Raw genomic sequence first — 21,221 nt, forward strand, 5'->3', positions numbered from 1 at the left:
ATTCAGAAATTAAAAGTTAACCAGTAAAGAGCTCTGATATAAACTTTGTCAGTGTAAATTCTTCTATTTCGGTGCAAAAATACATAGAGTATAAAATGAAATCTTGTATTTCAATTGTGACCAAAGGTCTTCGTTTATTACCATTCTGAAGAGCCCTGGTCCTCACCATTTGGTCTAGCTTATTTAATTTTAATTTTTAAATTGGGATTGTGGGCATAATTGCTCTTATTTTTTATTTTTTATTTTTTTTTGGTTTTGTTTTTTGAACTTTGAGGCTTCTTGTAGATTACAGTCACTCTAGAACTCACAAGAACTTTCTGATAATTTTCTTTGGTTTCTTCATACTCATATATTCTTACATTCATTTAGTCGTTTAACCAGTACAAGGCATTTAACCAATGCCGTGAAGAAGACCAGGGTTTAAGAATAGTCTATGAGAATGTATAATCCAGTGGGATCTGATAGTATCATCTCCATGTCTCTACATAAGCTGTTCCCTCTGCCTGGAGTGTCCTTTCTTTGTCCCTTCTTGTGCATGTGGCAACTTAATCCTTAGCTTTTAAGGCATAGCTTAAACCTCCCTGTCTTGTTCAGGGCAGTAGATCCCCAACCTTGGGCTGTAGATTCCTAGAGGGAGCCTCAGAATTATTGCAGTGGTTCAGCAAATTCACATGGATACTAAACATTATTTGTAGACTGAATAAACAATATGTCATTTGTCAAAAATATTATTTTTCAGATGTATGTAGATGCCATTGTGACAAATGAAATTAAAGTATCTAAATTTAATTAATTAAAATGCCATACTGAATTCATAGTAGCTCTTTGTCCTTTTGTATTTTTTAAAATAAACTTTAGTTAGTTAATTAGTTATTGGCTGCGTTGGGTCTTCGTTGCTACACGAGGCCTTTCTCTAGTTGTGGTAAGTGGGGGCTACTCTTCATTGCAGTGAGCAGGCTTCTCATTACAGTGGCTTCTCTTGTTGCGGAGCACAGGCTCTAGGCAAGCAGGCTTCAGTAGTGGCAGCATGTGGACTCAGTAGTTGTGGCTCACGGGCTCTAGAGTGCAGGCTCAGTAGTTGTGGCGCATGGGCTTAGTTGCTCCACGGCATGTGGGATCTTCCCGGAGCAGGGATTGAACCTGTGTCCCCTGCGTTGTCTGGCGGATTCTTAACCACTGCGCTACCAGGGAAGTCCATCCTTTTTTATTTTTACAGTCAAAAATACTAAAGATATAACCATTATAATGGAGGACTATGAGTTTTTTAAAGTTAAAAATCATTCTTACTTGTTTTAGTTAGGGTTATGTTTAGTTGCAAATGATAGGAAACCTGACATAACAGAGACTTACTTAAATCTATTTTTATTTATTAGGAAAGTCTGGAAGCAGTCATCTCAGAACTATTAGATTGGCCTCAGAAATCTTCTGGGCCCCAAGAGCTCTAATTTTGATCTACTCTGCTCTGCCATCTCTGGTACATGGCCTTCATCACAAAGCTCAAGATGGCTGCTTGAACTCCAGCCATCCTGTGTGTATTCTAGACAACAAGGGAATAGGATCACCTCGCTACCCATCCCCACCACAAACATACAGAGTTATGTCTTTAGGAACATCAGGGGAAAACTTTTTACCAGGAAGAAATAGATCCCTGGAACCTTCTCCAGAGTGGGCATCTGTTCCCATCATTGGTGTGGGAGCTCTTCCTCCATTCCTTTGAGGGCTACTCTGCCTTAACCTGAGATTTCACCTGTAATGGCAGTCAGGGCCATGCCCACTGGTTCTCCATCGTCTCACCTCACGGATGCTAAGGCATGGCCTACAGCAAAAGGGAAAACCCTTCTCAGTACCTGGAAAATCATTCTTAACTCTCTGCTCTCCCACCCTTCTCTGTGGCCTTCCTCTGCGTCCACTCACTCACTCTAACCATTTGCTGTCTGGTTTTCACCCTCTTCTGTTTGAAATCTGCTTGGCTCCCTTACTCAGCAGGTCCAAAGGCTATTGTCAGGCCGCATTCCCCCCACTCTTTATAGAGTTTGACTTTAGTGATAAGACTCTCTTTTCAAAACCTCATCTTGCTGATCGCGCTGATTGTTCTGAATGCTCACCTTCCCTTTCCCTCTATCTTCAATTTGGTTGTTTTCTCTTCTGTGAATTTCTGTGACTCATGATCTCTGTACTTTGATGGCATTTGCTACTTTCTTTCTGGTACTTTGGTTTACTTTGGTGATTTATATTTATCTTTTTACTCCTGTGCTAGACTCTCAGGGCAAGATCTGATCCTTAATTCTCTTCCTTAACTCCCCCAAGTGCCGAGAACAAGCATACAGTGAGCAGTCAGACGTTGGAATAAATGAATGAACAAAACAATTTTGGGGGGATTTGTTGTAAGCTAACTGCTTAGTAATGTTTCTCAGAGTATTTTCCACAGACTGTCTACATCAGATTCATGTCTGTTTAATGAGTTATTTGTTTAACATGCAGGTTTTAGGGCCCTATCCAGATTTACTGAACCAGAATCCCTGGGAGTATGGTTCTGGAGCCTACATTTTTTACCTCCTCCCAGCTAAGTTTATTCACACTGAAATCTGAGAACTCCTGGTTTAATGGATAGTGAACCAATCTTAAATGCATTTCAGCTGCTAAGCATGAAATGTCTTCTAGATGAAGCCTGGGAGGTGAGCAGATCCTGTCTACTCCTTCCCACCTGTGGGGAAATTGAGGCTTGGATGGAAGCCGTGGCTTTGGAAAGTGATGAGTGGGGGTGGGGTGGGGTGGGGGGAGCACAAAGGAGGTGAGAGGGTTACACTGAACCAGATGGACAGATAAGGCTTGCTAAGTAGAGATGAGGAGGAGGTAAAGAGAAGGGACCTTGCTTGGGAGGCTTTCAGGGAGGAGGAACCAGCATGAGCAAGGCACGGAGGTGGGAAATCCAGAGTGTGGGTCTGGGTTGGCTGGATGGAAACGTGTGAGGGGAAGCAGAAGAAAAACTCAGCTTATGAGGGCTTAAATGCCATACTGAGGAGTGGTGACTTCCTGCCCTGAAGATGATGCTGAGGAAGCAGGATTGTGGGCATCTCTGTGGACCCGTCAGCTGCAGGACCTGCTGTTTCTCCCTCTGTGTTGAGGATATCCCTGGGGACTGTGGAGTGGGAGAGAGTTGAGAAGGGGCTTTGTGGAGAGGGCTATGAGAAACCTGGAGCTCATGGTCAAGTCCTAAAACACTTCCATCCATGTTTAATGTGAAAGTGTATTTTCTTTTTTCAAGTTTCTGTGCCTTTTTTTGTTTTGTTTTTTAAATCTTCTTCAGCTCCTGTGAACTTGCTGGAGGCTGGTGTGTGTTCGGGTGTGGGTGGGTGTGTTGAACATATATATGTGTGTGTGTGTATTTGTGCAGATGCTGTCTTGCTATTTTCCTTTTTTCTCGTTGCTATGACTGCTGTCACCTTCCTGGTGTGAGGGAAATAGAGGGTGAGGCAGTGCGACACATTCAGATACGTTTTTACAACCTGCTACTTGAGAAAACACTAGCCTCTTCAGTGGCCACCACAGGGGCTTACAAATGCTACAGCTCCCCAGGTCCTGTGGGGCCCTGGCATCTGTATTCTTTACAAGCTCCTAGGGGAGCTTGTTGATGCTGATGTAGCTGCATTTTGGAACCATCAGCCCAGCTGACCCAGTCACTTTGCCCTTTTACCAAGGGATTAAGGGCCTGCGAATTCCTCAGCTGGGGTGGGAAGTTTTTAACTTGAGAATGACTCCTTCTTCCTCCACTTTGATCAGCAGAGAGGAAAATACCTCACAGAGCAGAGAGATGGCTGAGGGATGTCCCCCCAGGTCTCCTCTGCGTGCAGGGTGTGTGTTGCCAGAGCCTAACAGGAAGCTCATTAAGACCCACAGCAAGTTGGGGCCTGTCAGTAGTGAGTACCCTTTGCTGTTTGCTACAGAAATTTCACTTCACAACCTGATTTGCCTTCAAATACCCTGATTTGCCATTCTAATTAGGCACTGAAGTTGGGCTTTGTTGGCAGGTTTGTGGCGTCCTCTGTGCATCCCCTTGGGAGACACTTGAAGTGAAATTCTTTGAACACATCAAAAAAGTCAACACAAACAAAAATCCCAGTGATTCCTAAGCCTTAAAAATATTCAGTGTTCAATTTCAAAGTTCCTATCCGTCCTCACCTTCAGGTAGATGTAAGATGTAATCCTGGCTTGTGATATGAAGTAAGGCATGAGGGTTTCATACTTAAGAAGTGAGGGGTGGGGAGGTTTCAGGGTTTTTGCTCCGGCAGGTGTCCAGTCCTCTTCAGGCTGGTTATCCGGTGACTAGACTGTTGGGGAGTCAACCTTTCTCCCAACTGTTTGGGAGAAAACCTGGAAACCTCAGCCTCAGACCCACTGGACTGCGGCTCGAGTGGGTGCCAGTTCCCTTTCGGTCTCCAGCAGTTGCCCGCAGCTGATGCACCCCAAGGGGGAGAGTGTGGGTGGCGCCACAGGTGGCTCCTGCTGCCCCCGTGAGGCGGACAGTGGCAAGTGAGCAACTTTGGAGGCTCTGGCTGCCCCGTAAATGAGGAAGCTAGGGAAACCACAGGGGAGGGAATCAGGCTGGTTCTTGTCTGTGGCTTGGTCATAAGCAGACAGGGATGGCCCTTAAGGATGTTCCCTTAAAAATAAAAACAAAACACCCCCGTCATCTTAGTGAGAGAGCAAAGCAGTGACGTCCTTTGAGCTAGAGAGTGAGAGTATGATACTTTGTAAGACTTTGGTTCCTGATCACGTCCTTACTGGGCCTGTGGTCCAGCCTTTTCTTAGGCTCAGATCCTTGATTCCTTTGAAATTGCCTTTAATATGACCTTTACTGCATTCCGGTACCAAGCCTTCTTCCCTTCAGATCTGCTATTTGTAGGGCCAACTCCACCCCTCACCCCCCGCATGTCCCCATGCAGCCCCTCACCTCCAGAAAGCACCAGGTACTCCTGGACCAAAGTTTTTATCCTGTCCCCTGCTTAGAAACCATGTGGAGCTTGCATTTTTTCAGCTGATAAAAATCCAATGATCTAGATCTCCCTCTTCTCCTATATCAGGCTTATATACATCCTAACTTACCAAGTACAACAGGGCTTTGTGAAGTTCAAGGATACAGAGATACATATGACAGAAAGAGGTATAACCCTTAAGGAACTCCCACGCTGTTGGAGAAGGCAAACAACAGTCAAGTACAGAGGCAAGTTTGGTGAACTGTGGGATAACAGAGGAGGAGCACCTGTGTAAAGGTGAGCCCCATCTGTTAATGGCCCTCAGGTGTTTGTAAGGTCAGACCACACTAGATGCTGGGAAGAAACATAGTGATTTTTAGTATTAGGAGGAATAATGATAGTGAAACTTTTGCATTATATAGACCTACCACAAACTAAGCTTGATTAGAAGTATGAACTCTTCTGAGCCTCAACTTTCTCATCTATAAGTTGGGTAAGGCATAATAATAGCACCAGCCTCATAGGGTTTTTGTTAAGGTTTAAATGAGATAATGTATATTTGTGGAACATAGTAACTGATCAATAAATATTGGCTGTTGTAATTATTATCAAAGTCAGAGAAGAAAATTTCTCCAAAATCCTTGGAGGGAAGTCACTGAACATATAGAGAAAAATGTCTCCAACAGTTAGCTCAGCATGAATCCAACAATTCTTATAAACCTGTCTGTTGTAACATGCCTCAGCATGAGTGAAAGGAATAACTCCAGCAATTCAATTCATGGATAAAGAGTAACACCCTGTTTTATCAAGTGTGGATTTTGCACACTGGGGGTTTTTTTTTTCTTTCTTTCTTTTTTTTTTTTTAAAGGAGGCATTTTAATACTTGTAAGGTGACTTGGTGCAGTCGTTCCCAAAGATAGGTAACATCAGAATCACCTGGGAAATGTCTTTAAAATACAGATCCTGGGGTTCTGCCTTTCTCCCCTACCCCAAACTGCTTCAGTGTATCTGGACAGAGCCTGGAAGTCTGTGTTTTAAATAAGTTCCTCTAGGCAATTCTGCTTTGGGTCTCAGTTAGGGAACCCAGGACAGAGCCAGGACTCTGAGGCCAAGCCCTGGGCTTCATTTCTCCTGGTGCTGCCTCTGTCCACCTAGATGACCTCCTGGTCACTCAGGCTCTGGGAGTCCTAGGGTTATCAGACATGGGCATCTGATGAGATGATGAATGAGAGCACTTCTGTGTGGGCTCAGTAAATGTAAGGGATTATCATTCCTATTTATTCATTGTAATAATCCCTTTTTCCCAGTCCCACGCCTTCCCTAATGATTGAACCAGAGTTACCACTGTAATACAACATATCTTTTAAGCCTGCAGTTGATTCTGATAGGATTTAATGTTGTAAAACAAGTAGCAAGAGCCTGTGCTTTGGCCTGAGAACAAATTCTTTGTGGTTAAAAAGGCTCTGATTCTGAGCTTTGGTCTGTCTGCAGAGGGGAGACCAGGCCAGGCATTTATGATTGGGACTTGAAAGCTTGAGGTCTGTGCTATCCTAAAAAGGTAGCCACTGGCCACATGTGGCTATTTAGGACTTGAAATTCTCCTAGTCTGAGATGTACTGTGAATTTGAAATTCACAACAGATTTAGAAGGCTTAAAAAAAAAGTGAAATATTTCAATAACGTTTATATTGATATACAGTATATATCAATACTGGATATATTGAGTTAAGATATATTATTAAAATTAATTGTACTGGTTTCTTTTTACCCTTTTTAATGTGGCTGCTAGAAAGTTTAAAATTGCATATGTGGCTCGCGTTGTATTTCATTGTTCAGTGCTACTTTAGGTTTTAAGTCAATCTTGGGGGCCAGTTCAAAAAGTTTATGGTGTTTACCCTCCAAATTCAAAAGGTGGATTTTACATTTGAGGTGAACATCTGCAATGGTTATTCTGAATCATTTAACTGAGCTTGAATATTTGTAGTATTATTTATTCTCACTGGTGCTTTTTTTTGAAGTGGGAATATCATGAAATTTGGTCTGAAGGGCATTTGTGACTTATCTGCTATTTTAAAAGAGAGTCTTCTAACATCTCTAGGAGGGGCAAGAAGGAAGCCTAAGTGAGAAATTGTTTTGCTCAGATTGGATTTTTATTGCAGAGCTGCAAAGCCCAGAAGACAGCAGTTTATAGTGGACACGGCAGTTCATTTTTTAACCGTGGACTTGAGATGAAACTGCTATGCTTACCCTTTTTTTTTTTTTTTTTTGAGGGGTATATTATTTTTTTTTTTTGAGGTACACCAAGTTCAATCATCTGTATTTATACACATATCCCTGTATTCCCTCCCTCCCTCGACTCCCCCCGCCCCCCCCCCCCCCCCCGCCCAGCCCCAGTCCTCTAAGGCATCATCCATCCTCGAGTTGAACTCCCTTTGTTATACAGCAACTTCCCACTGGCTATCTATTTTACAGTTGGTAGTATATATATGTCTATGCTACTCTCTCACTTCGTCTCAGCTTCCCCTTCACCCCCCGCCCTCCCAAACCTCGAGTTCTCCAGTCCATTCTCTGTATCTGCGTCCTTGTTCTTGTCTTGTCACTGAGTTCATCAGTACCATTTTTAGATTCCGTATATATGAGTTAGCATACAATATTTGTCTTTCTCTTTCTGAGTTACTTCACTCTGTGTGACAGACTCTAGGTCCATCTACATCATTACATATAGCTCCATCTCATTCCTTTTTATATATGCTTACCCTTTTTCCTAATCACTTTTGGCCTCTCTCTAGCCCTCCGCTTTCTCTTTCTCTTCCCCTGATGTTGTTTGGTGATTACAGTGTGTGAAGCCCAGCCAGGCATTCACACAGCGAGGCTAAGAAAAGCAGATTTAGCTCCTAAGCAATGGCCAAGTTGAAGTGGGCACTGGTCACTGAATTTCTCCCTAAATGGCAGCATTCCTGGGAATTCAGACCATTTTCTTCATCGCCACAGTGGCAATGCCAGAAGCTGTTGTGTCTGCCTCATGGTGGGATTATGAGTAATAAAAAGGAGAAATTGAAAGGCAGGATGTCCACAGGACTTCCCTGGCAGTCCTTGGTTAAGACTCCGAGCTCTTCCAAGGCAGGGGATGCAGATTCGATCCCTGGTCCAGGAACTAAGATCCCATATGCCATGCAGCATGGGAAAAAAAAAAAAGGACAGCATGGCCAGGGTACACTAATAGTTGATAGTAAAAGCCCAGAAGATCAAGGTCCCCTGCCATCAACTGTTTCTGTGGCAAATAGTCTCCCTTCTATAGGCCTCAGATCTTTCTCCTGTTATAAACTAAGGGAATAGAATAGTTCAATATATTTTAAAAGATACAAAGTCTGACCCCAGATTGAATTGCAGTTCTGCTACCTACTAGCTGTGTGACCTTGGGAAAGCTCCTTGACCTTTCTCTGTGCCTCAGTTTCCTTATCTGTAAAATGGGAATAATAGAATATGTTGTGAGGCTAATTGAGCTAATATCTGGAAGGTCCTTAGAACAGTTCCTGGAAGATAGTAAACACTCTGTGAGCACTGGATTCATTCAGTCAACAATATTTTTGAGTGTCTTTTATGTGCCAGGTGCTGTTTTTTGTTTTTTGGTTTTTTTAATAAATTTCTTTCTTTTTCGGTTGTGTTGGGTCTTCGCTGCTGTGCTCGGACCTTCTCTGGTTGTGGTGAGCGGAGGCTACTCTTTGCTGTGGTGCACAGGCCTCCCACTGCAGCGGCCTCTACTGCTGCGGAGCACTGGCTCCAGGTGCGCAGGCCTCAGCAGTTGCAGCATGCGGGCTCAGCAGCCGTGGCTCACTCTAGAGCACAGGCCCACCAGCCGTGGTGCACAGATCCAGTTGCTCCCGGATCCTCCCAGGCCAGGGCTCGAACCGGTGTCCCCTGCATTGGCAGGTGGACTCTCAACCACTGCGCCACCAGAGAAGTCCCTGACAGGTGCTGTTCTAAGCATCGGGCACAGCAGTGAACAAAGCAGTAAAACTCGCTTTGAGAGAGGTACTTCTGGTAGAGGAATTCAAGGTATATTTATTAATTATAATGAGTATGTCACTACCTTAGGGGCCTGCATGCACAATGCTGCTTTATTTTATTTATTGGGTTTTGACAATAAGATTCTATTTTTTAAAGTTTTCTACTGCTAAACAAAACAAAGCAAATACAAAACTTTGGGTTTCATTCCTAACTCACCTACCTCTTCACTGTGTGACCTTGGGCAAGTTACATTAACTCTCTAAGGCTTCATTTCCTCATGTATAAAAAAGTTAATGAGTAATATCTTGCACAAAGGAGAGCATGGGCATTCAAAGTTATACCAAATGTGACAATGCCTGTAAAGTTCTTAGCATGTTCGAGTCATAGTAAGTGTTCTATTAATGTTAGCTGTTATTGCTATCACTTTTAATTCTGGAGATTCTGGAAGTCAGTGGTTCTGAAATTAAAAGTTCCCCAGGGAAAACTGAATCATGTTCTCCTGTGATGCCCTCTCCATGGGCTAGGTAGTTCAGGAGTGCCTTGCAAACCTTTCTTTTTCAGAGAAAAATAGAGATCTGGAATTTCAATAGAGGTTCCCAAAGATGGAGCAGATTTCCTTGAGAGGTCAGAGAAAGGAGTCCCTCATAATTGGGGGGTGTCCAAGCTAGACCATCAGTTGGCAGGGTTGTTGTAAAGGGATGGTCCTTAGGTGTGTTTGTTTGTTTGTTTTATTTATTTTTAAATGATAGACATTTTTTAAATTTATTTATTAATTTATTTTATTGGCTGTGTTGGGTCTTTTTTTTTTTTTTTTTAATTTATTTATTTTATTTATTTATTGGCTGTGCTGGGTCTTGGTTGCTGCACATGGGCTTTCTTTAGTTGCTGAGAGTGGGGGCTACTCTTCATTGTGGTGCACAGGTTCCTCATTGTAGTGGCTTCTCTTGTTGTGGAGCACAGGCCCTAGGTGCGTGGGCTTCAATAGTTGTGGCACATGGGCTCAGTAGTTGTGGCTCACGGGCTCTAGAGCACAGGCTCAGTAGTTGTGGTGCACGGGCTTAGTTGCTCCGTGGCATGTGGAATCTTCCCAGGGCAGGGCTCGAACCCATGTCCCCTGCATTGGCAGGCAGATTCTTTACCACTGCGCCACCTAGGAAGTCCTGTGTTGGGTCTTTTTTTGCTGTGTGTGGGCTTTCTTTAGTTGCAGTGAGTCGGGGCTACTCTTCATTGTGGTGCACAGGCTCCTCATTGCCGTGGCTTCTCTTGTTGCAGAGCACGGGCTCTAGGTGCATGGGCTTCAGTAGTTGCAGCACATGGGCTCAACAGTTGTGGCTCACAGGCTCTAAAGCGCAGGCTCAATAGTTGTGGCGCACGGGCTTAGTTGCTCCACGGCATGTGGGATCTTCCTGGAGCAGGGATTGAACCCGTGTCCCCTGCATTGGCAGGCGGATTCTTAACCACTGCGCCACCTAGGAAGCCCCATGTAGTGTTTTAAATCTAGATTTTGTGAATCCTCTATGCAGTGTTCCCTAAACTTCAGGCATTCCAAACTTTAGGCATTCCTGTTCCACCTCTGCATTTTTGCAATAGCCATACATAAAATCAACTCTCTTAAGTGAGAGAGTTGCATTGACATACATACACTACCAAATTTAAAATAGATAGCTAGTGGGAAGCTGCTGCATAACACAGGGAGATCAACTCGAAGATGCGTGGTGATGTAGAGGGCTGGGATAGGGAAGGTGGGAAGGAGTCGTGGGAGGGAGGAGATATGGGGATGTGTGTATAAATACAGCTGATTCACTTTGTTGTACAGCAAAAACTGGCACAACAGTGCAAAGCAATTATATTCCAATAAAGAGCTTAAGAAAATAATAAAATCGACTCACTTAAAAAAAGAAACAAACATCAAATAAATGAATTCTTAAAAATAATATTCATTTTTTATTAACCTTCATAGCTCTTATCTACATTATATATAACTATTATATATGGCATTTATATTTTTTCAAGTGTTCTCACCACACTGACATCTCAGGTATCCTCAGGTCTTTGCTCCATTCTTAGGGAGATTCTGCCTAAGAAGTTTATGAATGAACTTTCAGAAGGTTTTTGAATCCCTTAAGACTGGCCAAAATTGTGTTTATGTCTTTTTTTCTTGGGGGAGACAGTACAGTTTTCATCATGTAAAGGGGGCCAGGACCAAATAAGGAGAAGAGCCACAATTTGCAGTTCTTGGAATTATGTCTAACTTTCAATTACAAAGATTTCATCTTCCCAGGAAGAGGAATAGTTTTCTACAAAAAATGGACTTTTTACTCATAAAACGTCCTGCTTTTTTTTTTTAGTGAGGTACAAATAAACTGCAAATTGAAAAATGGTAATGGCCTCTCCCACATGTCCTCCTCATCTCTTATCCTGTTTTTAACCTTCAAGTGTGAACATTAATTCATCATAAGAGAGTGACTATTTTCTGATCCAAAAATTGTGACGTATGATCTGATCAAGAACCTGTGTGTATATATCATGCCTTTCAGAGGTATAAAAGGAAAACTCCAGTTATATATTTCATGAGTTGCCTTTATTAAACAGAAAATTACAAAACAAAACAAAACAAAACAAAAAACTTCTTAAAAAGGGAGGGGGCACCTATCCTGGAATATCCAGAATGTAAATTCACTGTAAATATAGGTCATTGAATGTTTCAGAGAAAAATGAGCAAAAGGAAAGCTGCTTGTTAGGGTAGAAATATAATGTAATATGGTGCCTCTGGAAAAAAGCACCACGGTGCTAGATCACACAAACCACAAGGAATGCACTGCTTATATAAAAGTGGACCAGGTGCATGTCTTTCTCTGCCTCTGGGGTAACCCACCAGGCGGGGACACAAAGGGCACTCTGTGAATTCTTTCCAGCTCAGCACCTTAGCCTTAGAGTATTAACAAGTCTCTATGTGTGTCCTGTCTCCTTTCACCAAGGATTCGTGAACAATAGATACAATGAAAAAATAGAAATAGGAATTTGAAATCAGGACTAGGGAAAATATAAGTAAAAAGAAGATGACAAACCAAGGGGGATGGGGAGAATATAAATGTGCATGCATTAAGAGTCTGCATTGCTGCTGAGCTTCACATTTGACTTGGAGCTTCCTGGCATCCAAAACAAAAAGGGAACAGAACAGTTTTTCTTGATTTTACTGTTAGACAAGAAAAACACCCTAGTCATTAAGGGGAAGCTGCATGCCTCCTAGTTTGTTCCTTTAAGTTAAATTTCTTATGCTGGGCCCACTGAGGCTGTGGAGAATAATGTCCTCTAGCTTTCTTCTTTGTCTTATTAAGTCCTCATAATCCTGCACCCCCTCAGACGGGGCTGATTTTCTCACTTCAGGTGGCCATAGATCCTTTGTGGCACTTATCACAGATGTACTTTTACATCTACTCATGAGGTTATTTTGAAAGCTTGTCTTCTTTACTAGACTTTAAGCCCCATGAGGCAAGGGTCATGTAGTCTTCAGTGTTTGACATAATCCTGGCACACTGTGAGCCCTCGGTACCTATTTGTTTGAACAAATGAATAAAGCAAAAGCAACCAGGGATTTTATGTGATTCTTGTAGAGCTCTCACAGAAAATCAAGGTACTTTCAAGGGTACAGACTATCTCTTGTCCAGAGAGCTTGACTACCATAGTTCTTGACCACCAGGTTCATTTTACTCCACTGTCCCCTTCAGAGATTGTTAATAATAATAACTCCAGGGCTTTGTGCACCTGCTATAAGTCCAGTCCTGTAGTAGGCACTTGGTACAGGGTGATGCTTGTCCTCCCAGATGAGGGAAACTGAGGCTTAGGGGAGGCAGAGGGCTTGGCCAAGGTCATGTAACTGGTAAGAGTCAGAGTGTAGGTCTGTCTGACTCGAGTGCATCCTGTTTCCTTCCTGCCTGTGGTGTCTGAGCCTGAGCCACAAGTGTCTGTGTGAGTTATGGCTTCTTATCTCTTGGCAATTAGAGCTGCGCAGCAAGGTATTTCTGGCACAGGCCACTGCTGCTTTCTGACAGCTGTTACATTCCAGTGTCTCTTGAGTTGGGGAAAGAAAGCCCACACCTGGGGTTGGCCAAGGCAGTCTCAGAACTCATTTGTCTTGGCTTTTGCACGCAGAGAATGTGTTTATTACTCTTGTCACACTGTCTCCTGAAGTGCAGGCACATTAAAGTTGAATATTATTTTCATAAAAGTCACTAGGGAGAAAGGGAGAAGAGAGGCACAATTCGGTTGTCTCGGGGAATAATTGGATTTGCCCAGTGATTGGGAGAGTGGAGGCAGGAAGTGACAACACGCCAGGACATACGTTTGATGGCGCATTTGATTCCAAATTTGTCAGGCATGTATCTTTAATTGCTTTGTGCCTGTTGTCATTCTTTTAATAGAGACCTAATTTTTAGAATGGGATGTATTATCATATTAAACTCTATTCTACAAGGCTGGCAAATGGGAGATTCTCATGGCTCAGTGTTGCCACCTACCGTGTACTGCATGGAGTGTCAATCTTCAGGAAATTAGAAGGCAATAAAACACATTTCAAACTGCAATGAGGCATAATTTGATCTGTCTGTTCTTCCACGAGATTGCGAGTCCTCAGGGTGAGGCTTATAAGCGTCTGTCATCACTGTGTGCTCTAGAGTGCCAACATACTGGTTCCAGTGACTTCTAGCGATAAAAAAAAATACCACTTTTCCTTTGTTCCCTTGAGGATGAGCCTCTTCAAAAACATTTGGTGCCTGCACGTGGAGATCTGAATAATTGCTGTATTCAGGTTTATGTTAGAGAGTGTTCCCGAAGAAGGCTCTTAAGGGGATGCGTGTAAATATGATGAGGCTTTTGGTTCTATCTTTGGTCCGCTAGTCTCAGTAAGGATTTTGGCTCATGTCAGTGATTTAGAAAACCTAATAATTTTTATGTCTCTAAAGTTGTGTTCCCAGGCTGCTGGCTATTTCATATTCTAAAGCTTGTTTCTGCATTTAGAAGTATACGAGAGAATAGCAGTGGGCATTGACATGCCTTTACCTCGCTCTGCCAGAAAAGGACTGACAGATTCCAGCTTTGTTTGTGGTTAGAGTTAGATTGGGTCTTATTCTGATTTCCTTCAATGGCTTTGACAAGTCTTATTTGGAAGATGAAGTAGCATGGTTATTGAACTAGCATCCTGTTGTTCCTAGTTTGAATGATAAGAGCCACAAAATCATCCATATATATATATATAGGACATAAGGTTTCACCCACTCTCCCTATAACTTATTGTTCAGGCAATTAGGGACCAAAAATACGAAAAATGTAGGTGCTAGTTATTACCAGACTTTCTCTTTTTTTTAATAAGAGATCAAATTTGTAAAGTGTTTTACATATTAATTAGAGCATTTCCTCCCCCAACCTCCAATTAATATCCATGATAAACAACCTTTATTGATTACATAAATCTGAAAGTTTAGTATCCAGGAATGTCAAGACTCTGTACTATTTGTCTATTCATCTATTGCTTTATCCTATTGCACAGTGGATTCGAAGCAGCTTATAGGAAAGACAAAATATAAATCAAAAATAAAACAATCAGCACCAGCAAGAGTATAAATTATACTCGGAGATTAAGCCTAAGGAGACAGGAGAATGAGAACAGCCTGGTACTATTTCTGTTAGGCTAAAAAGCCACTTCACTGGACAGGTTGATGTAGCCATTTTTTAAAAAGCTGCTTGGAAGCTGCTCTCAGTTTTGGAAAGCTCTGTGTAAACATGGGCAGCTTTGTTTTTCTGACATTTCAGCGGAACTTTAAAAATTGCTTTTTTTCCCTTCCAACCTCTACCTGACCTCTAGCACACACCCACTTCCTCGGAGCCAAGGTGGTGTCAGTACTGAAAGTATTTTATCAAACGAGGTTGCTATATTTCCGGAAATGGTGTAGCCTGGAGGTCAGCTGGGCATTTGGGAAGTCTGAATATGGGAGGCTTATTTTGGAAACCCTTTCATTATTATCACATTCTGGCCCTTGTGAGCAATTCCAGGGACTCACACCCGGATGGGCTTCAATGATAGGAGGACCGAAGAAAAGAGTGTTAAAGTGGAAGAGGAGGCCAGAAATCTTACAAGCTGGCAGGATGCCCAATAAACTTCCTTCCATGGCTCCTCTTTCCAGCCTCTCCTCTAGGACCTCCAGCCTCTGTGTTGCCTTCCAGGGATCTGGCATGCTGGAGGTCATCTTGAAAGAATCCTGCCTGCATAGGCTCCCAGGAAGCTAGTTCCAAGCATGGGGCTGGGATGCAGACTTTACTGGACCAGAAGGCAGGCGGGGCAAGGTGCTTTCAACCTCAGGACAAGTCATAGTCTTGTGCTGAGATGCTGAGATGCAGCGCTGCCCTCGCTTGTTACAACCAACCAGAGGTTTATAGCTGGAAAAGTCCTCCTCTTCCACCCTCACAAATACACATACACTGAGTAAGGAGTCATGTCCGACGATGAGATACCTCTGATTACATCCCCAACCCTGACCTTTTCCCTGAGTGGAGACTGCCACAGCTCGCTGCCTTCAGGACTTCTCCACTTAAATGTCTAATAGACACCTCAAACTCAACAAGCCCAAAACTGAGTTCTTGGTTGATTTTAATGCCTCCCCTCTCTGATTTTTTTTTTTCTTTCTCAGGCTTAATCATCTCAGGAAACTGTACTGGCATCCACTTTGTTGCTCAAATCAAAAGCTTGGGAGTCTTTTGTGCCTGTCTGTTTCCTGCACCCCTGTCATAAATCCCATCAGTGAGTCCTGTTGGCTGTGCTACCAAAACATTTTGCACAGCTGCATCTCCCTCAGCATTTTCACTGTTGCCATCTTGGTCAGCTCCCACCCTCTCTTGCTTATACTCTTGCAGTGGTCTCTGTATCCAGTGTCGCTAGTTCTCCCTACTTCTTTTCAAAGGCATTAGAGAGGCATTGCAGTCAGACCATCTGGGTTTGCATACTGGATCCTCCACTTACTGTGATGAGCAAGTTACCTAATCTTTCTATGCCTGGGTTTGGCATCTGTAAAATCAGGATAATAATAGTACTCATATAAAGTTTTCATGAGGATTAAAAGAGATCGTACATGTAACGTTCTTAGGACAGTTCTGAGCACATAGTTAAGCACTAAAGAAATGTTAGGTTTTTATTTACTGTCCCCAATCCCCAAGCCAGTCTCCAAATAGCAGCTACAAAAGTCTTTTAAAAAGGCAAATAGATCATGCCTCTTCCGTGGCACGATATTTCCTTTCAAACCCTTCTGTGGCTTCCTATTGCATTTGGAAGAGAATCTAAACTCCCACCAGGTATTTCATGGCCTCCATAACCTTCGCTCTCTGATTCCCTAGTTTCCTTTTTTTACCATCCATCCCACTGGTCACTGAGTTCTAGCTTCACTGTCCTTCCTTCCGAGGGATGCACTTAGTTTGTTCCCACCTGGTCTGGTGCCGGAAGTACTCCTCCGCTAGATCTTAGTTTAAATGCCACATCTTAACTCTTTCCTGATACATACTCTGAACCACCATTTCACTCTGTCACATCACTGTTTTATTTTCTTCATAGCAGACATCAGTCTCAAATTATTTTACTTGTTTATTACCTGTATTTTTGACCCCCTGCCTCTTTTGTCACTACTGTGTCTCCTGTGCCAACAGTGCCTGACTTATAAAAGGACCTAATAAATGTTTATCTATTGACTAAGTAGTGATAGCTGCCATTTGTTTAGTACACACTTTCACAATTCTGTAATTTCTTCCTCATAACATTATTAAGGGAAGAGGTATTTTTAAACCCATTTTAGAGTTGAGCAAATAGAGTGACTCAGGGAAGAAAAACTTATCCAGGGCCACCCAGCTGGCAAGTGTGTGAGCCCAGGATTTTTAACTCAATGTCTCTCTGAGTCTGTGCAGTTTTTTGGTGATAACACTAGTGAACTCACGGGGTTCCTACCTGGCTTATGAGTACACAGTGAGACTAGACAGGTATCAAAATTTCACTCTCTTCATCCTTTTAAAAGATAACAGTTTTAGAGCACTTCCTATGTGTTAAGTGCTTCCTATTTTCTTTTTTTCTGGCATTTGTCATCACACCCTAGTTTTGTTGCAATTTTGTTGAGGTTTCACAAGATGTATCAATTGGATTCATTCAGCTTTGATTATGAATTGATTCAAGTCCAGGAGGGTGGTGGTTGATAGAAGCCAGGAGGGTGGTGGTTGATAGAAGGTAAGGGGAAACAGGTGTGTTAAGCCTTCCTGGCCTTGTAGCTTCAGATTTCTCAAAGTGTGGACTCCAGACCACAAACAGCCAAATCTCCTGGGTTTTTTGCTAAAATGCAGATTCTTGGGCTCAACCTAGACTTTTGGCATGAGATTCTCTAGGGGCAGACCCCTGGAATCTGCTTTTTTATGATCAACCAAGGTTATTTTGATTAAAAATGGATGTATGAAGACCACTGGTCATAGACATGTTCTAGCCAATTAGCTATTTTGTGATTTGGTTTGGTTCTTGATTTTTAAAGAATTTGTAAAGCTATATATTTACTTATTAATTATTCATTTTATCAAAACTCATCTGTATGGCTTTTAGTCTCTGACCATGGAGCAAGTAGGCTCTTTTCCCATTCTTAATGACTCTTAGGCTCCAAGTCCCAGACCCAAGTTCGCTACCTTGCTCAGTGTGTTCAATGTTTCCTGCTTAGGTGAAGCAGGGTGCCTCATTTCTGTCCCTGTGCTGTTGCCTGGGTGTGTGGCGGTGCTGGTGGTGGGGAGGCTGGTCTGTTCTCAAGGGGTCTGGATAGTTGTACAAGAGCAGACCTTCTCATATATTTGGTTCCATTAGCGTTATTTATTAAAATCAAGTTCTTATTACCTCCTTTCCAGAAACAATTCTGGAATCATCAAAATTCCCAGATCTTGAAGTCTGTGCTTCCCTCCCCTCTGTTTACTCTATAAATAAAGGCCCCATGTTTTAATAGATGCCATAACAGTAAAATTAGCTTTATTAGACTCTAGATGGATTTAAAATGTAACCTAATGGCAGCTCTGCCTGGCTTGGAAGTCATGTGCTTCATTTTGAGCAGAGAATGCAGTTAGTTGCTGTGCCTGGTAGGGGATTTAATGATTATTGAATTAAAGTGGCCAAATAATACAAGCATCCTTCATCTTTAGATGCTGCCCTGATGATTTTGGCTATTGTGTTTTGAGAAACTTGGGCCTACAGCTTGGAGTTTTAATCCTACCTGCCTTCTGTCCTTGACCTAAGAGTTTCTGAATTATGCCACAAGAGAAAATCAGCACAGTTATGTTTCCTACCTCACCTCCTTCATCTGATTTGTGAGCAATGTATGTTCTCGGAAAGCTTGAAACATGAGGGAAATTGTAGTGCAGCACCCTGGTGCCAAAGAACTCACAAACTAGCCAGCTGCTTCACCTCCCAAAAGTCCTAGCCTATACTTTCATTAAATAATAATGTGCTACACTGAGGTACTATTGTTCACTTTGTCCTAATGCTTTTATAGCCACCCCTTAAAAGAAAGTAGAGCCTTTATCGGGCTATTTAACAGAGGGGAACTGAGGCACAGATCACTCATCTGGTTACTGGTTGAGCCCAGTCTGAATTATGGCCTGTCCTTTTTCTGCTGGTCCTTGCCAGTGTGCTTGGTGACACCATCAAGTCTGGGAAAAGCAGGCTGAATAGTCTTTGGTCCTCAGGACCAAGGGTGTATATGCCTTATATGTTCTCAGCTTATTAAGAACCTAGAATATTTGGTAGAAAGTTTCTCCTACCTAGAATATTTGGTAGGAGATCTATTAGCGGATGGTCATAGCTGCTTCATCTTGGACCCTTTAGTCTAAGTTTCTAAGCATTATTATAAGCACATCCCAGGAGGTAAATGTAAAAATAATTTTCTTGCCAGTTTTTCCTGCATGGTATCCTAGCGACGGTGTACTTGTCTGTCCTTGGCTGCTGGGGCACCAACTGGGGCAGTATGAGAGCTTACAGAGAGAAGGGATGTGAAAGGCATGGTTGGAGTCACACCTTTTAAAGTCAAGGCATAGTTTCTTTTTCTTTTATCTTTTGGAGGATTTTTAACCTACTTATTTTTAAGCAACATTTTATTTTCTGATTACCAAGATAACATATGCTTGTTCTCAGACCACTTGGAAAACACAGAAAATCCCAAGGAAGGAAATAAAAATCAACTCTAATTCTAGTATTGTTAACATTTTGGTAAATATCCTTCTGGTAGTTTTTTCTCTCTGAACTGTCATATAGTGATTAGTTTCTAAACTCAGAATGTAAGGGAAAAAAATCTCATAAAGTCAAGATTACCCTAAACCACCATGGATAGTAATTTTTATACACTCTAAAGTTTGGAAACTGTTGAACTAGACTCAAGGAAAGAACAACTGAAAAATCTATATGAAATGAAAAGTCTGGGGGGGAAACCATTCTGCCTTTAAGATTACTATCAAATGTAAGTGGGTAGTGGTGGAAAACTAAACTGTGTTCTTGCCTGCCTGTAAGGTTTCTGTTCTGTTTTAATAATAAAATTCTGTAACTTTCATGTGAGTTAATAGATTTACTTGTGAGGATGACAAGTCATAGTGACATCATATTTTGTTCCAAGGGATAGGTCCTGAATCAGCCAGTAAGAAAAATGAACACAGTACCATTCTGCTATAGGTGTTTACCACCCGCCTCAAACCTGTACACACACAAGCACACACAATTGGGATCATTTGTCTTGTAACCCTTGTTTTGTTTTATTCAACAGTAAATATTCTATGTATCAGGTTTAAACTTGCATATATTAAATTGCAAAGGTGTACCACAGTTTATTAACCAATCATTTGCCGTTATTAAAATCCTTGTGTATAAATCTTTGTGTTCATCCATAATTATGTCTTGCAGATAAATTCTTAGATGTAGAATTAAGCATGCAAAGGATATGTACATTTTTAAGGCTTTTAAATCCTATAGCTCATTTGTCCCCAGGAACATTATGTGCTTCCTTCAAAGTGTCTATTTCCCAGCATCGTTGGAAATTATCATTCAAAAGAGTCTTCCACAGCATGCCTTTTGGATGACCTATGGCTTCTGTTCATTGCCTGGCCAATTTATCCTGGAAAGAATAAAAGAAACAAGGCTAGAGATGATAAGTGCTTGTGGCCAGATTCATGTTGGAGGAATGGGGACAGATAACAGGAAAAGGGGGAGCCTGGAGACCATTTCTTTACTCCTGCTTCCAAGTTATCTTCAGCAGAGATCTTTTAATGGTGAATAAAGGGCTTATATAGCTTTAAAAGCACATTCAATAATATAATTTTTGATTTGGATCATGATTTGATGTCTTGTCATCATAGGCACTACAGAACAGAAATAACATTTGTATGTTTATCCAGAAGGGAGTATGGATTAAAAAAGAATGTAGAAATCCAAACCCTCATTTTAAATAGAGGAACAAACTAGAGAGTGAAAGGGATTTCTTTAGAGCCACACAGCAAATTGATGATGGAGTTGGAGCCAGAGTAGAGGCTCCCAACTACCTGTTCAGAGCTTAATTGTGGTGTGGACCAGCCTGGTTCAGGGGGAGATGAGAAAGCAGACATAGGGCATCTTTGGACGGATGGCCAGGCTCTCTTCCAGGGCCCGTAAGCTGCCCATGCCTCTCCTGGATAAAGACCCAGGTGTCTCTGGCACGGTGGTTCATGTCTTCTTGATTATCTCCACCTGTGAATGGGAGCGGACCTACACTACACTTTACTCAAGGTCTTTGCCTGAACTTTCCCTCCCCCTGGATAACTTCTCTTCATGCTTCAGCGGCTCAAATGTCACTTCCTCAGGGAAGGCTTTCCTGACTGCCAAGATAGTGTAGGGTCCCTGTGTGCATTCTCGTAGCACCTCTTACCTTTAATACCCCTGTCATAGGTATAATCACCTTGCTTTGTTTTTTAATATCTCTCTGTGACTAGACTGTCTGCTCTATGAATCTAGGGCTCTATGAGTGTAGGAATGTTGTTTATCTTCTGTTGTTCCTGGCATATACTAAGCCTTAATAAATGCTTGAATGTTTGACTATTTGGATGGATGCTAATGAGTAAATTAGAAGTGTGTGTGGGCTGCTGAGTGGTGCTGTTTCTGATTGCCTGCAGAACCAGGAGAGCTGTCCCTTATTGCCAAGGGCATTGAGAAAAGAGAGAAAGG

At 42.2% G+C, this 21,221-nt stretch overlaps 1 protein-coding gene across 7 annotated transcripts in view; it reads left to right on the top strand.

Moving 5' to 3' along the window:
* The window catches only part of PLEKHA7 (pleckstrin homology domain containing A7), a 208,820-nt gene that overhangs the window by 52,133 nt on the left and 135,466 nt on the right, over positions 1-21,221 (top strand). The window lies entirely within an intron of this gene.

Source organism: Hippopotamus amphibius, chromosome 9, assembly GCF_030028045.1.
Source record: "Hippopotamus amphibius kiboko isolate mHipAmp2 chromosome 9, mHipAmp2.hap2, whole genome shotgun sequence".
NCBI classification, from domain to species: domain Eukaryota; kingdom Metazoa; phylum Chordata; class Mammalia; order Artiodactyla; family Hippopotamidae; genus Hippopotamus; species Hippopotamus amphibius.